The sequence below is a fragment of the Paramormyrops kingsleyae genome, chromosome 25 (assembly GCF_048594095.1).
Source record: "Paramormyrops kingsleyae isolate MSU_618 chromosome 25, PKINGS_0.4, whole genome shotgun sequence".
In the NCBI taxonomy this organism is placed as follows: domain Eukaryota; kingdom Metazoa; phylum Chordata; class Actinopteri; order Osteoglossiformes; family Mormyridae; genus Paramormyrops; species Paramormyrops kingsleyae.
Window position 1 is genome coordinate 32,050,927 of NC_132821.1, and position 8,641 is coordinate 32,059,567.

Here is an 8,641-nt window from a genome sequence, read left to right on the forward strand (position 1 = left end):
AGAATTTCAAAGGAAAGGTACTTCCAATTGTTCTGGGGCAGGTGTTCTGGCACCCCAAGCAGGGGCGATGCCAAAGACTTTTGGGTCCCATGAAAGTGCATTATTTTGGGTCCTTAACCTAGAGCAATCCGACTGTGCTTGAAAAATTTTAGGAATTGTAGTTTAAAAGTTATCCTCCATAATCCCAGATTTGTAATGGAATATAAAAAGCCCATAATATTCCCATGTACTGTATATCTCTTCATTATATTTGCAGTTGCTGTTAAACAATAGAACGAGTGATCCTCAGTTAGGAAATTCAACAACTGTCCTGTGTTCGGGGTGAGAAGAACAGACAGGCTGAATTAATACCCTATGGAATGCACCTGGGCCCCATGATAACAGGCCATTTCATCCCTCTTTGGAATAATTACCTTATAACTTCAGATGTAAAAGTCACAGACACATGCCGATTACCTAAAATCAAAGCTGACCCCTTCACAATTAATTGTAGGAAGTTCAATAACCAAAATGAATAACCTGTGTATGATTTATGGACATGCAAATATAACAAGAACAGCTGGAAAAATACAAAAATCTGTCTTTGTGTCTTGGATTTTTGCAAATATTTCAAAAACTACATGATGGATTAGGTCCAATTTAAAATTCTGGTTCCCAAACTTGTTTTCTACATGTGTGCACAATTTCACATCATCTGATGGAGCCCAACTGGTTTTACGGAGGAAAGAGCAAATGGTGCAACTGGGAACCCTTTCTATCCAAAACCTGATGAAACCTGAAACCTATCCAAACTGTCCAGTGTAACTAGCGGTGTTTTTTGGGATAGCGTCTTTCTTTCTAAATGCATTACCACTTAGTCACACATCACCACCACACATTTGGAGGAAAATCTATATTTTATTCATACAAATTGTGGCAAACATGTCCAAAACAGCCCATAAGAAATTATTTCACACAATATGACCACATATGCTGGAAAAAAAAAACTGCATTTTATTTACATGCAAAGCACCATAAGAAACATTGTGGTCACAACATTACTACGCATTTGGGGAAAAAATCTATATTTACAACTTGTACCAAACCCATCCAAGACAGTGTACCCCCGTGTGCACTGCCCCTCCATCTATGTGTTTTTCTGCAGATGCCACTCTGCAAAACAGATGCGGTCCGCAACTATGCAGAGTGGCACATTGCATGCTAAGCATTTGTAAATAGTTTTATTACTTAGCTTCTTGGAGTGGCAGTGCACACAGTACTTCCGGCCCTGTGTGGCCTTCACCCTGGAGTCCACAGCAGAAGTGTCAGTAATAGCCACTGGGACACACATCTGCTTCTGTGGCTGTGGCACTTGCACTGGCACCACTGACTCAGTGTGTCCACAGGCAGACAACTGCTCACACAGAATCTCTCGAAAGCGTTTCTGTGTGAGAGGCCTCTGCTTCTTCTCCCTGGCGATGGCTGCGTGGATGATGAAGCTGTTCACCACCGCAATATCCACGAAGTGGTAGAAGAACTTCTTATACCACTTCGTGGTCTTCTTGGCCACAGTGCAGTGCTTGATGAAGGCGCCAGATAAGTCCACGCCCCCCATGTATTTATTATAATCCAACACTGCATCAGGCACTGGTACACGCTGCTGTCTCCACCCATCAGCTGCCTTCACACTGCGAGAAACCCGATTTCCACTGAAAGCCTTGTGGATGGAAGAACACATGGTAACTTCCCGTGTGTCCTTCCATTTCACATACAGGAGAGGACCTTCCCTAACCCACCTGATGTCCCCTCGTGTAGCTTTCTTTGGTAGATCATTCACCTTGGTTTTAGGGAAGCCAATCCTATTTTCCCTGATTGTGCCACAGGCCGCAATGTTTTGAGAGTAGAGATGGGTGAAGAGAGCAGTGCTGGTATAGAAATTATCCACATAAAGCCTATATCCAGTTCCAAGAAAAGACACAGGAAGGAGGTTGACCACAGAATCAAAACTCAGCCCTTTCCCACTAGGTGCAAGCTGTTTGCCCTGGTACACGCTAAAGTCGAATGTGTACCCTGTCTGACTGTCTGCCAGGGCAAACAGCTTGAAGCCCCATTTTGTTGGCTTGTCCTTCATGTACTGCTTCATCCTGTGCCTACCTTTGGAAGCAACCATGCGCTCATCAATGGTGATGTTCTGATGTGGGTGGTAGTATGCTTTGCAGGACATGATGATGTCATCACGCAGGGGCCTCAATCTGAACAGGGGGTCGTAGCCAGGAGAACCTTTCAGCCTGTCGTTGGTGACGTCAGCTTCTGGATCACTCATGTGCAGGAACGACGAGATGGCCTTGAACCTGTTGCAAGACATAACAGAAGCTGGGAAAGGGTGGCGATGCAGCTTATCAGTGCTCCACATGTCCTTGATGTGTGCAAACCTCACCAAACCCATGTAAATCGTGAGGCCAAGATAGGTCAGCAATTCTCCTGTGTCGATGTTCTTCCAAGTTTGCTTGGATCCCTGGCTGTGCTTATGCCTTGCATACTTGTTAGTATGTAGGCACAGGGTTGCCAGCACAGCCTTCGTGAAGAACAGCTGGAAAACATCAAGAGGGCTGTATTCTTGCTGTAGGTCCAGCTGAACTCCAGGATCCCTCCTCGGGCAGAACATGAATGGCTGAGGCTCCTGATCAGAAGTGTCCACTTTGTGCCATCCACCCTTGGCTTCTGGGCCAGAAGAGCTGGGGTGGCTAACCTTTCTTCTCTTTGCACGAGTAGACTGCCTCTGACGTGCAATTGGAGGTGGAGAAACCGGTGGAGATTCTGGCCTTTGGGGGCTAAAACAAAGAAAAAGGAAAAATATTTAGGATCTAAGCAACAAAAATATGTGGAATTGCTTTATGCAAACAAACAAAGCCGACAAGTGCCGGACAAGACTTCGCCCAAACAAAGCCCCGTATAACTTCGCCCAAACAAAGCCCCGTATAACTTCGCCCAAACAAAGCCCGACATAACTTCGCCCAAACAAAGCCCGACATAACTTCGCCCAAACAAAGCCCGACAAAAGCCCCGTATAACTTCGTCCAAACAAAGCCCCATATAACTTCATCCAAACAAAGCCCGACAAAAGCCCCGTATAACTTCGTCCAAACAAAGCCCGACATAACTTCGTCCAAACAAAGCCCGACATAACTTCGTCCAAACAAAGCCCGACAAAAGCCCCATATAACTTCGTCCAAACAAAGCCTGACAAGTGCCCCGAATAACTTTGCCCAAGTAAAAGCCAAAAGCGCTGCATTACTTTGCACACGCAAAGCTTGACAAAGGCGATGCGGAACTTTTCCCGATGTACCACAATACAATTGTTACCAAAGGAAATGTTAATTATAATTTGAATCACGGAATTATAAAAATCTATAGAATAAAAGAGTAAAATGTAAACTGTAAATAAATGTACTTACATGTCGAGGGTTGCATCCTCTCCGCGCAAAAAAGCGTCCTCCTCCATCGAATCAACGGAGTCAGCGATGGATGCCTCACTTTCTTCTCCCGAATCACTCTCCAAAATCATCTTCTGTACTTGCGCAGCAGTGAACGTCTTCCGAGCCATTTTTCTTCAATCAAAAAAGTTGTTGTCCGAAAATAACTGTGGAAACTCACGGAGACTATCTGCGAAATGCGTACTTGAGAAACTCCCACAGATACTGCACCGGCAGAGAATCATTTGCACATTTATGTCCCCAGCGCGACAAACAATGCCCAATCAGCACATCCCATACCATTTTGCAAACCTTAGACGCACCTCTATTGGATGAAGCAGATGACACTGTAAGTTGATGTTCATACAAAAAGTTTATTATGGTGAGACATAACCATGTACGGAGCCCCTAAGGGGACAAAGAAAGAGAAAAAAAACAGCAGAAGAAAAAAGAAGTCGTCATGTTAAGTCAATTATTGGTCGTGAAAGAAATAGTTTTTAGTGCTTAATTTTCATTTTATTAACACTTATATTTCACTTCCGGACACTCGACCTGTTTAAAGATGGCTACCATGGTAATTTTTTTTACTTGTTACAAAAAAACCATGGTACAAAAATTGTGCAACTTTCTACATATATTATAATAAACGTTTTTTTGTAGTGTAACAAGCCGTTTTTGGTTGATTTGTTTCTTTTATTGAACGTCATTTTACTTTGTTATTGAAAACTCGGACGTATGCGTCCGAACCAATAGAGGGGGAATACTGAAGGGTTTTTAACTTCATGGGGCGTCTTTTTCGGACGGAAGATCTGCAGGGTATAGAAATTAGTGTTTTTGCCAACATGCCCTGGATATCTCTGGTCGAACACAGCAAGTTCAGAAATGCATAATTGGATGTGCAAAATGAATGAACCCCTTTTAACTGTAGATAATTGGTTTGGCTGCAAGGAGCATTCCTCCATTCCGTTTTGTGAAGGCTGCATTCAACAACATTGGAAAGAGAGCCATTTTTCGGTATTAACTGATCACGCGCTTGTGTGCGCCAATAAGGTGTTGTTTGAAGTCACTTAGATTGTTTCTCCTCATCTACAAATGCCTCCATTGGTCTATTTTCTCCAAAAGAAAAAATGGACAAATACATCCATCCTCAAACCGCTTATCCTACTCAGGGTTGTGGAGGTCTGGTGCCTATCCCAGAATGCACCAGGCACAGAGCTGAAGTACACCCTGGATGGGATGCCAGTCTTTCACAGTTGGATAGACGCAGTCTGGAATATTAATTAAAAGAAGACCATCCAGACAGAACAACCCTAAGAGCCTTTTCTAATTGTCGAAAAAACAGTATTGGTTGACAAGCTTCAATCCCTTAAACCAAACCTCAACCTTTAATTCATACCACCAGTAATGCAATGAATTCTATTTAATCTCTTAAGCCAGCTTTAATTGTAAGGCACTGCTTTGTTGAAGCCTGACCTTAAGTTAACCTTTAATAAATAATCAAAGCACAAGGGGGCATGACAGAGATGCTATATTTTTCCACTTAATCTCTGTCAGTTCTCTATTTTCTCATACGGTTTTCCTTTTCCCTTAATTGGCTGACATCCAGTAGTCCGTCCCCAAAACTGCAGTCTGCTTTATGAATCTGCTGCAGTGTACAGACTGAACAGTCAGGAATCCGAACAGAAGGTAGTGTATTTGGGCAGTAATCTGTGTTACACGGCCCTCTGCGATTCACCCGGTTCCTGTCGGTCACAGGGCGCGCCAGGCTGGTCTCCGCACAGGAGATCTTTCAAATAAGAAAAAAGCTAAATTAATTTTTCGTCGATACGTGGACGGTTATATTTAGTGTTTGCTTGCAGGAAAATACCTTAATTGTGTCTGTATGTGTTTAAATGTGCTTCGTATCGGTGCGTTCAGTACTCAGAATATTATCAAATGCGGACTAGGAAATAGGAAAGGATAGGACAGCTATTTCAAGACACCCAGAGTTGGGATGATGTTGCAAATATCTTGATTACTGGTTGAACCAGACACAGATTGCGGGTTATCCGGAAAAAAGTTAAAAAAAAGTCAGCTTCTGGTTGAAAAACGTTTTTTCAGGTTTTTGATATGCTTGAGTGGGACATCCCCCGCAATTACTGCTGCAGGCGGAAGACGTTTTTTAATAGCAATAGCAGCTTGTTAGTAAACTTCAGGGAAACCTCTTTTTGTACAAACACCCAACTGTCAAATGCATATGCATGTGGGTATTTGCATATGTATGCATGGGCTGATGTTTGCAATGAATACGGAAAATTCCTTTTTGAGTTTTTTTTGCTATGTTTAGTAAATGACGCATATACTCCTCAAGCAGACTGCATCTTCACATTAGACATGGGGTCAGACTTCAGTCAGGTCAGCCGTAATAACTGGTTTTATTTCAAACAATGTTTTGCATAAATGTGTTTTTTACAGCCGTATCGCGATCCTGTTTTGGAGGCTGGATGGGCGACAGGCTCATATTCGGCAATAATGTTAAGGGGCACACAGTGCTTAGAATCTTTATGGCAAGTTACTATTTAGTCTGGTCGTGGCAAAAAAAAAGCCATCCGTCCAATCGTCCAGTCGCTAATGCAGTGCTTCTGCTTAAAGAAGAAGGTGGGTCGGTGATGCTTACTGATCATTTCCACTACAGATACAACCTGATTCACATTACAGAAGATGAGTAATAAGCAAATATTCCATATATGGTCCTTCATTCCCTCGGGATGAAAAAGACAAAACTAGAATAACATGCAACTGTAGGCAGAATTATGCAGTCGTGACATCCTTTCCCCAAAAATCGCCCATCCTCACTGATTACTCTTGGTACAGCTAGAAGTTTTTCAAACCCAAAGATCAATCTTCTGTCTGCTTTTTCTCTCCCAAACACTACGATATGCTGACTCAAGTATAACTCAGTCTCAGTTAACTTTCCTCTCATCCATCTTTAGATTAGTTATTGGCCAGATGAATTGGAAGGTTTCTCCTGTTTATTTATGTTTTGTTTTTTGCAGTATAGCACTTCAGGAAAGCTGATTGAGTACTTAAAATTTAGATATCTGTAGTATCTTGGGTTGCCCATTGGGTGGCCAATGATCCCTGCGGACCACATTTCTCTCCAAGTTCTCTCAAGTGGCCAAAAACATCTAAATGTTGTCAATGCACAACACTTGGCGCTTTTAATAGACAGACCTTCCTTCCACCTGCTTTTTCTCTTGCACCTGTGTTACGAACATACATTCTTATCACTCTCTCCTTCTCCATCTCTGGAACACAATTCATTCACTTGTTTTAGCAAGCAGTGCATCCTGGCTCTCAGTTTGTCAATCCAGCATTAGTGTTCTATGGAATCTTTGAAACAGGACTTGGCAATCTCAGTTCTGTTCTGACTTTGTGTTTGTTAAGTCCATCGATTTGCCTAAACTCTGCACGCACCAGCAGGAATCCCTCAGAAAGTCACATGTAAAGTTCTGTCTCACTTCTGCTCCTTCTGTCAGGCTGACTTTCTTGGTTGAGCGAAGTCACATGTCACATCGAATCCCATTAATTAATTTAATTGCATTAAAATGCGACAAACATGAAAGCTTGCTTATCTGAATGAATATTATGTTGATATCGTGCTTTTTTCCCCCAAGACATCCAAAGTGCTTTACAGAACCAATGGAAAGTCACTTCCACCACTGTGTAGCCCCCAACTGGGTGATGCAACGGCAGCCATTCTGCACCAGTACGCTCACCTCACACTAAGGTGGTGAAGAGGCAGGAGAGAATTCACCAGTTAGATACAGGGAATGATTAGGAGGCCAGATCTGAAAGGGCCACAGTGGGCAATTTAGCCAGGGCATCAGGCTACTTTGTCCCAGTGACCTATTATGACTTCAAAGTCAGAACCTCAGTTTCATGTCTCATCCAGGACAATTTTTACAGCACAGCATCCCCATCACTGCACTAGGACACTGGGATCCACACTGACCACAGGATGGGCTCCCCCTGCTGGCCACACCAACACCTCTACCAGCAGCAAGACAGCTTTCTTACTTGGTCTCTTATCCAAGTACTGGCCAGGCCCAAACCTGCTTAGCTTCAGATTACCTGGTCTGAACTGCATGTAGCCTGGTAGCTTAAAGTGGGAACTGGCCTTCACTGCGATAGTTCTGACAGTGTGTAGCAAAGATGCCGAGGCTGGGCTTTCACTGGTTCTGGCGTACAGTGTAACCCATCTACAGGTTCCATGGTGTAATGGTTAGCACTCTGGACTTTGAATCCAGCGATCTGAGTTCAAATCTCGGTGGAACCTTCATTCTGATTTTATCTTATGACTATGGCATTGCTTTAGCATGCAGTTTACCAGCTTCTGCTGTGAAACCGCTGCAAATGATTCAAAATGTGGCAGCACGTCTGGAATTCAATCCGCCGGAATTCTTTCATGTCACACCCCTCCCTGTCTCTCTTCATTGGCTCCTTACAGCTGCCCGTGTCAAGATCAAGACCCTGGTAATGGCTTTCCGAACCATTAATTGACATACATCCCATCTCGGCCTCTTCGGTCAGCAAACCAATGCCACTAGGAGATGCCGTCACCATATGAGACTCATTCCAGGCGTTTCTCCTGTGCCCCCCCTCTCCCCGGTGGCATGGACTGCCAAGCTACATCCCGTCGTTGTATTCCCACTCCACATTCAAGAAAAGCCTCCAGACCCCCCCCCCTTCTGGGAATAGCTCCTCTTTACCTTCCCTGAATGCTACTTTGTCTGCAGATTTGAACAGTCATCTTATTAGGCTCTTGCTCTGCTCTCACTGCTAAAGTCAACTAGGCATTCATTGGAAACTCTTGGTTATGCTTAAGCCTAGTCAGCTCCTTGACAGCATGTACATTTATAAAGCGCTATTTGCCTCACAGGAACATCTCTCATGGTCTGCATATATATATATATAATTTCTCTTCCAGGAGAGACTTTCTCCTGCCATCTCAGCTTCCCATCATCGGGAAAAACTAATTCCATCAGGGCATCATCTCACGCAGCTGGAAACCTCAGAAGCTTTCGCTGTTAGACCATCTCATTAGCCACCTCCACAGATACCAAAGGATGCAGAAGCTCCTGATCTTCAAGTTCACACACATCACGTGTTCAGGTACGTTCAGCTACCAGATGCGTTACATTTATTTG

At 43.6% G+C, this 8,641-nt stretch overlaps 1 non-coding gene across 1 annotated transcript; it reads left to right on the forward strand.

Moving 5' to 3' along the window:
• Positions 1-7,698: 7,698 nt before the first annotated feature.
• Positions 7,699-7,770, forward strand: trnaq-uug (transfer RNA glutamine (anticodon UUG)). Its single transcript has one exon. It is a non-coding gene; the product is annotated as a tRNA-Gln (tRNA).
• Positions 7,771-8,641: the final 871 nt, after the last annotated feature.